The sequence below is a fragment of the Tenrec ecaudatus genome, chromosome 13, assembly GCF_050624435.1.
Source record: "Tenrec ecaudatus isolate mTenEca1 chromosome 13, mTenEca1.hap1, whole genome shotgun sequence".
Classification (NCBI taxonomy): domain Eukaryota; kingdom Metazoa; phylum Chordata; class Mammalia; order Afrosoricida; family Tenrecidae; genus Tenrec; species Tenrec ecaudatus.
In genome coordinates, this window is record NC_134542.1 from 78,398,690 (window position 1) to 78,407,721 (window position 9,032).

General features: G+C 41.5%; 1 pseudogene; it reads right to left on the reverse strand.

Annotated features, from left to right (window-relative positions):
- Nucleotides 1-676: 676 nt before the first annotated feature.
- On the reverse strand, nt 677-8,488 carry LOC142424015 (dynein light chain 1, cytoplasmic pseudogene; annotated as a pseudogene).
- Nucleotides 8,489-9,032: the final 544 nt, after the last annotated feature.

Below are 9,032 nucleotides of genomic sequence, written 5' to 3' on the forward strand. Positions count from 1 at the left end.
AAGGACTGTCAGTGTCTCACAACTGTCTCACAGGAGCGAGTTGCACTGAGCCATTTGTACTGCTTTATAATTTAATTAACTGTTTATTTCTTATGTTATCTATCTGTATAAATATAAATATATATAAATATACATATATTTATAATTAATATATATATATAATTATTACCATTCTGGTTTTGTTTCTCTAAAGAACCCTGTCTAACACAGTCTTTTTGTTTTGTTTTGTCTTTTTCTTTCTCATCTCTAGAGACCTTCAGTTTTATTTTTCTTCAAACACCCACCTCTCCCTGTGTGAATTACACTGATGTTGTAATCCATAACTACTCACTTCTGATACACTGAATTCCAATCTATACTGTTGATTAATTTCTGACCATAGTCAGACTGCCTTTCAAACTTCACTCTAGGCTGCTCGCCCCACAGCTGTCCTTTGACCTCACCAATACCCCCAGATAAGTTCCACTTTCCTCCCTTCCATTTTTTTTCTGTTTTGCTAATTGCTTTATAACCACAAAGGAGTACAGAGGAGGTCCTGTACCAAACAACACAAAAAGGTTCAAAGGTGGAGGTGTTCCCTTAGCAAGGCTGAAGAGTCCAGTCTCTGGTATTTGGAGTTTAGACGGCAGTCCTTGGTTTTGGATGGATCCCCGGGTGTGTGGGCACAATCCATGCTTTAACCAGATTCCAACAGAAGGATGGCCACTTGGCCCAGGTAGAAGTAAATGAAGTGCTTAGTTTCATGTGTCACATAACTACCAAAGTTTCTGCCCACAATGCAGTGCCAAGTGGGATTGTACTTCTTGTCAAACTCATCTTGATGGGGGCCGCAATGTCCTTCTCTATGTTGTATTTCTCCAGCGCCTGAGTCGCGCAGTCCACCGAGTCTCGTTGCATCTCCTCCGACGTGTAGGCATTTTTGATCACGGCCTTTCAGTCGCACGTGGACTAGCCGACTTCGACGGTCCTGGGGGAGGGGTTAGAGCGGCTCAAGCTCAGCGAGAGCTCGCTACCGAAGCCGCGGCACCTCTCCCTTCCATTTCTTATGTCTTCTTCCTTCTCCGTTCAGATATGGATTCCCACCTCATTCTCTCACTTGTCAATATCTTGTGACCTCATGGATATCAGAGTAGACGTGTTCTCCATAAAGTTTTCCGTGACTGATTTCCAGAAGTATATTGTGAAGTGTTTCTTCCAAGGGTATTCTGGATAAATGGACACTTCCAACTTTAGGTTAGCAGTGGAGCACACTAACCAAAGCATGGCTCTATAGAAGTTGCATTATCAGTGGTCTGATTATGCATTAACTCTGTTAAGAGAGCTACTATACTTGTCTTCTTCTTGGTACATATATATATATTTTTTTTTCTTTTTGAATCACAGTATGTAACACATAGTAATAAAATAATAAAATTACATAACACATAGTAATGAAATAATGATTTATTGAATGAATAAGGAAAGAATGATAAAAATGGGACAGGAGACATAAAGCATAATACATTATCAATGTAATAAGATAATTGAAATCTGTATTTCAATAGGGATCATGCAAAAGAAGGCAATCAGTGCTGTACAGAGCAGATTGAAAAATTTCCCAGAATTCAGAGGAAGAAACAAAAAAAGAACCAGGATCATAAGATAAAAGATACAGAACTACTCAACTTAAGAACTGTGGTTTTCGAACACTGAAGACAAAGTGGGTGCATAAGAAAATGTGGTGAAGAAAGCTGATGGTGCCCGGCTATCAAAAGATATAGCATCTGGGATCTTAAAGGCTTGAAGGTGAACAAGCGGCCATCTAGCTCAGAAACAACAAAGCCCACATGGAAGAAGCACACCAGCCTGTGTGATCACGAGGTGTCAAAGGGATCAGGTATCAGGCATCAAAGGACAAAAAAATTATATCATTGTGAATGAGGGGGAATGTGGAGTGGGGACCCAAAGCCCATCGGCAGGGAACTGGACATCCCCTTACAAAAGGGTCATGGGAGAAGACGAGTCAGTCAGGTAGTGGCTTAGCTATGATGAAACATACAACTTTTCTCTAGTTCCTAAATGCTTCCTCCCCCACCACTATCATGATCACAATTCTACCTTACAACTCCTGCTAGACCAAAGAATGTACACTGGTACAGATAAGAAGTGGAAACACAGGGAATCCAGGCCAGATGAACCCTTCAGGACCAGTGGTGAGAGTGGCGATATGGGGAGGGTAGAGGGAAGTTGCGGTAGAAAGGGGCAACCAAGGATCTACATATAACCCTGTCCCTGGGGGATGGACAACTGAAAAGTGAGTGAAGGGAGACATCGGTCAGTTTAAAACATGACAAAATAAAATAATTTATAAGTTATCAAGGGTTTGTGAGGGAGGAGGGCGGGAGGGAGGGGAAAATGAGGAGCTGGTACCAAGGGCTCAAGTAGAAAGCATATGTTTTGAGAATGATGATGGCAACAAATGTACAAATGTGCTTGACACAATGGATCTATGTGTGGATTGTGAGAAGCATTGTACAAGCCCCCAATAAATAATTAAAAAAAAAAAAGACCCAAACCTTCACAATGGGATTAATGGGTACCATCATGCTAAACAGATACTGAGTGCATTTGTCAAGGTAAAAAAGAGAAAGAATTGTGGTTTCCTCAAAGAAAGGAATCAGAAACAAAAAACAAAAACATAACTAGGACGAGATGCCTGAACCGACATGAAGGATAAGTGGGAGATAAGCAAGTGGGACTGAGAGTGCAGAGAAGACAAAGAAGAATGCTGGAGTCACAGGGGATCGCGCCGGCAGAATGCTGAATACGCCAATTCTCCCTGCACTTGCAGACACAGGAAAAATGAAGAGACCTACTATGAAGTCATTTTAAATTTCAAGGAAAAAAGACAAAATTATTGGAAAGGCAAACTCAGTTGGACCATACTACTCTCCTGAAATATCTATCAAGTTACATCTAGATCAGTGATTTTAAAAAATGATTTTAAACATATGTAATACAGCATTTACCAATTCAGCATTTGTCATGTGTACAATAAGTGATATCAGTTCCATTGATCTTTTTGTGTGATTATCACCAGTTACTGTTGCCAAATTCCTCCTCATCATAAACAGAAGCTCAGTGACTGTCTTTTCCCTTTCCCCTGGCCCCTATTAATCATTAGTAAAACTGGCTCTCTACACATTTGCTTATTCTAGATGTGTCATCTAAGTGAGATGATATAGGTTAAAACTGGGGTAATTTCACTCAGCATTGTAGAAATGATTCTTAATCGGGGTGGTCGAGATAAAAAATGCCCAAGCCCATTACCGTCAAGTTGGTTCTCCCTCATAGCAACTCCAGACAGTGTTTCCATGGCTGTAAACGTTTTTATTTAAGGTGTAAATCTTCATGGGACCAGATAGCCTCATCTCCCTCTGGAGGAGGCTGAGTGGGCTCGATACTCCCACTTTAAGGCTAACAATCCAACACTGGCCCAATCAGGCATGGTAAGACCATCTTGCCCAGGGAGATAGCATGGGACCTGTTTGAAGTCAACACAGCTCTGCTGAACAATCTGCTTACACTTCTACAGCGGACATTTGTCATTGCTGGGAGCCTGTGTCCAGCTCCGGGATGCTACAGTCAAAAGAGAGGGTGAGATGCACTCCACTGGGATGTATGCCCCTGAGTTCTTCTTCAAACCGGGGAGTTTCACTGTCCTCTGAAGTCTTCACTGACCGGGTCACATCAAAGTAAAGATTGCCACCCTTGAGTACCAGGTCCCTTAAGAATATACATATTTTTCTATGTAAAACCACGTAGTCTGCTGCTATTTTAAAGCCTGGAGGCGAGGATTGGAGGGCAGAGAGTGTAAGTTAATGGCAGAGAACCAACTAGAACAGAAGTAATAAGAATGCTCACAAGGGGAAGAATGTAACCAATGTCACTGACCAGGATGTCCACAAATTGTGGAATTGGAGTGGGCGTGGCTGTGTGACTTTTCACCTAAAATGAAGTACTTTTTAAAAGCAGTGACCAGCTATTATATTAAGCTGAGTCTTTGTTTTGGGGGGAAGGAAATGGGAGGATTTTTCTCATCTGTTAGAATGGGCAGATACCACCTCTTCCATAGTCATGTTGGCAACGGTAACAAAGTAGATGATGCAATTAGCAAACGCAGCGTTTACTCTGCTAGGCATTGTTTTGAGAATGTTTCTAATTATCATAAGAAACCCTGAGCAAGATCTACTTTTATCCTTATTGGAGATCTCTGAAAACGAATCACGCACACTGATCAGAGCAACAACGAAAGCGAATATTTGCATGGCACTTGTGTTACAGGTGCTGTACGTGAACTATACCTGCATGTTAGGTATAGTCCTCACATGAACCCTACGCGGTTGGTGTGATGACCTTGAGACTGTGATTGCTGAGGTTACACAGATATTATGTGGCAAAACCAGGATTTGAAACCGAGCAGTTTAAACACTATGCTATCATTTTCCTCTGGTTGATAAACTGCTTAATGTGATCAAAAAGCAAATAAAAATTAACTGATGAAGGGGGCAAGTCATGGAATAAAAAGATCTACCACTTAGCAGGGATGCGATGTCAGGCAAGTTATTAACCTTTCTGGGTCTCAATTTTATCATCTATGAAGAGGGGAACACTTAATAGATGATTATCATTGGTTCTTGACAGCATTAAATAAATCCATGCATGCAGAATGCTTGTATCAATGCTGGAGAATATAAAGATCAAAAGCCAACTCACTGCTGTCAAGTCGATGACAACGCATCATGACCCTAAAGGACAGGGACAACTGCCCTGTGACTTTCCTTTCAGGTGTGGAAAGCCCATCTTGTTCCTGATGAGCTGCTGGTGGTTTTGAAACTCTGACCTTGCAGTTAGCAGCCCAACGTGCAAGCACTACGCCAGTAAGGCTCCTTACTCGAGAGCATAGTAAGTGTTAAGTAATAGTGTTATTGCTTTTCCTTTCTTATATTCCCTTAGCTGTGGCTAATGAACGAACCGGTCAAGTGCAAAGGAGCCTGGGCCAGTCTCTACGGAAGAGTTTACAGAAGGGATTCAGTCCCTTTAAAAATGTCCCTCAGCACTGCTACCATCGAGCTTCAGAAAGCCAGCTCTTTGCACGTGCAAGTGGGCCCTTGGACCCAGGCCCCATGATTTACAGAGCTCTCACATCCCACACAAACGGAGCACACAGTGTTCCTGTCATCCAGACATCCTGGACACTCATTCTCATGACCAACACCCTTCACGCCCCAAGCAAGTGCTTCCATACATCTCCTGTGCGATGCTTTCAAAACAGGTCAGCTGTGTGGTGGCATGAAGGCCCGTGGTTTGTGTCACTATTGGTGCTGCAGATCCATCAGTCTTCAGAGGGGAGAATGTGAGCAGTCGAAGCACTTAAGGAAAGAGAAAATATAAATTAACTTGTCTCTCAGTGAGCACCGACTGCAATAATTTCTTGCATGATGAAGTTGACATGTAGTACCAAGTGTCTATTTTCTTGCCTCTTGTAGCTCCAATTTATTGTTCCAGGGATACCTGTAAATTAGTATAATATTTGGAACAGGTGCACATGGCTGTATTGCATTCTGAAACAATAAATAAAGCATATTACTGGTAAATTAGTATATATGTAGATCAAAACTTAATATTCATGAAGTACATAGATTCTTTGCTGTACTCTGTGGATCTAGATATTGCTATAAGGGGTGATAAATTATAATGTAAATGATAGCTATACACATGATGATAAGAATATGTTATACTATTTTCCACAATAATAATTTATCATGTATCACCCTATTATAATGTTTGAGCAAAATATGTATATCATACTCATTTCCAAATCTAATATTACATTACCAATTTAATGATTCCATTTGCTGTTGCCTCAGGAGAGCAAACTTTCTCCCAAATAAAGTTAGAAAAAAATCTACTTAAAAAACTAGAATTAATCAAGGAATCTTGTCCAATTTGGTAAAACTGCCAATGGAGCACAAATTACATGAAAGTCTTGATGATAACAACACAATTAGTGATTCTAATAAAATGAAAGCAACAATAATAAAACAATCAAAATAGATAACTTGTAAATTGTGTCTTTACTTTATCTTTAATCTTAGCACCATTGACTTATAACATACATACATGTAAGTAATTAAATTTAACCATATTTGATATTTTTCAAATTTCAGAGAAAAATCACAGCTTAAAATAAAAGTAAAGGAAGGAGGAAAATTCCCATTTGCTGGATCTCCTCCTGGATTCTTGCAGCCACCTTCCAACCTGGCCCACGGAGTTCCACAGCGGAGAGGTGGAGGGCTCCAAGGTTCCTGCAGCGTCCCGATGACACCACACCATTGAGCCGCCGAAGTAAATCGGACCTACCCCGTCACCGGCCTTTGTGCTATGTAAGATTACAACCGTAGACTTACAAACTATTCTAAAAGTATCATTATAAAGACATATTTATCAAAGTGGAAGAATAGAACACATTTTATCTACCCATTTGGTCGCCTGGTTTCTAATTTTTAAGTAATTTAGGCATATGCTATGTGGCCCCAATTTGTACTGTTGCCTTGGATACTGCACATTTTAAGGCTGAATCTGGTGTCGAGTCCTGGTATATGAGTTCAGGAATTAAATATGCATGTCTCTTAAAAATGAAACTTCAATGCATATTTGGAAGTGTTCAGTGCATTTGTTCACTCATTCCAGAAACATTTACTGTGCACTTCCATAGTGAATCTTTGTTCAGTGCTGAAGATACAAAGGTCATCACCAGCTATTAGGAAGACAGACACATGGATGTGTAGTGACAAGGATGTACACCCATTTCACTTCTTCCAGGAAGCTTCCTCTGACTATGGGCAGATTGTTTTGTGGGCTTTGGCTTTCTCTTGTCTCCGTTTACATGAAGCAGAGGAGGAGAAAATTCCCTGCGCTTAGAAAACTTGATTTGGAATCTGGACTGTTACTACCTCTGAGCTCGTTAACAGCTTAGGTTCTTATACTTGCTGAGCCTTACCTTTATGCCAATAAGAGGGGAAGGAGAGAACTTTTCCAAGAAAATTTACAGGATGCAAAAAAGCCCACTCAAACCCAGCCATATGTAAGATAGAGCGCCCACGAAAGGTCAGATTGAAAAAAGTGCCCCAGCTGTAAAGTGATACTGCCATGTAGGATATATCAAACTCTATCTTTTCCATGATTTTCTCTGCTTATAACAGTTTACTCCATCGCCATGTGATGGCTTCTCTTCCATGAGGTCAATGTAAGCAATTCAGAGTGCCAAGAATTTTAGCAACGCTTTCCATGAGCTTCTGCCTAGTACTTAAATAAAATAGCTTGCTGTGCTAAGTTGTTTAGATATCACTTTTCATATATATATACACATATAATCCTCCTCAAAGTATATGAAAAAAGGATCAAGAGAGAGATAGGAAGGGAGGGAGGGAGGGAGGAGGAAGGGAGAGAGAGAGAGAGAGAGAGAGAGAGAGAGAGAGAGAGAGAGAGAGAGAGAGAGAGAGACAGAGAGAGACAGAGACAGAGAGAGAGAGAGGAGAGAGAGATTGAGAGAGACAGAGAGAGAGAGACAGAGAGAGAGACAGAGAGAGAGATTGAGAGAGAGAGAGATTGAGAGAGACACAGAGAGAGAGACAGAGAGAGAGACAGAGAGAGAGAGAGAGAGAGAGAGAGACAGAGAGAGAGAGAGAGAAGAGAGAGATTGAGAGAGACAGAGATTGAGAGAGAGAGAGAGATTGAGAGAGAGAGACAGAGACAGAGAGAGAGACAGAGAGAGAGATTGAGAGAGAGAGAGAGACAGAGAGAGAGATTGAGAGAGAGAGAGATTGAGAGAGAGAGATTGAGAGAGAGAGACAGAGAGAGACAGAGAGAGAGATTGAGAGAGAGAGAGAGACAGAGAGAGAGATTGAGAGAGAGAGAGATTGAGAGAGAGAGAGATTGAGAGAGAGAGAGAGAGAAAGAGAGAGAGAGATTGAGAGAGAGAGACAGAGAGAGAGAGAGAAAGAGAGAGAGAGAGAGAGAGAAAGAGAGAGAGAGATTGAGAGAGAGAGAGACAGAGAGAGAGAGAAAGAGAGAGAGAGAGAGAATGAGAGAGAGAGAGAGACAGAGAGAGAGAGATTGAGAGAAAGAGAGAGAGAATGAGAGAGAGAGAGACAGAGAGAGAGAGATTGAGAGACAGAGAGAGACACAGAGAGAGAGAGAGAGAGAGAGAGAGAATGAATTAGGTCTTATTTTTGTAGTCTCCAAATTGGACAATTCTAACACCTTCCGAAGATTTAGTCAAAATCTGTGTTTCAAAAAGGTCTTAATGAGAAAGTGAAACACATTTGATGAGACCGGAGGGGATCAGGCTTACAGTTTTGATAATCTCGTGCTCATTAGTAGCTTTGTAAGCCTGGAGGCTACTCTGAGTCATCTCAGACACCTGTAGTGTGTCTCCCATGTGCATCGGTAAAGAGAAGTTGGGCTATCCTGTAGTAAAAACAATCCCAGAATTGGAAGCACAGAACAACATAGGTATGTTTTTTGCTTGTGCACTGGATTGGACTGGGGCTCTGCTTCAAATGTCTTTACTTTGGGACCCAGTATACGGGCCAGCTGCTATTAAGACAATTGCTGGTCTAGACAGAGGGAGAAAGAGGAATGGGTTTGCTTCCATCAAGGTTTGCAGTCTAGGAAACTCAGGAGCAGTTCTACTAGGTCCTGCTAGAATCGAGTTCATAGCAGCGAGTTTGGGCTTGGGTTTGAAAGGTACAGGGAAAGAGCTCTTAAAGGTCTCACAAGGGTTCAGAGCAAGTACGTGGTCTGACCCAGAGGTATCACACATTACTTCTTACAGTGTACCTGCTCCAACTGGATGCATGGTCTCCTCCCAGAAAGGGACCAGGAAATGCAATTCCAACATGGGGGAGAATGGAATCCCCCTCCCTCCAAACATTTGATAAGCATCACTAACAACTAATTCTCCCTAACTATTTGTAGGAGGTGGTCGT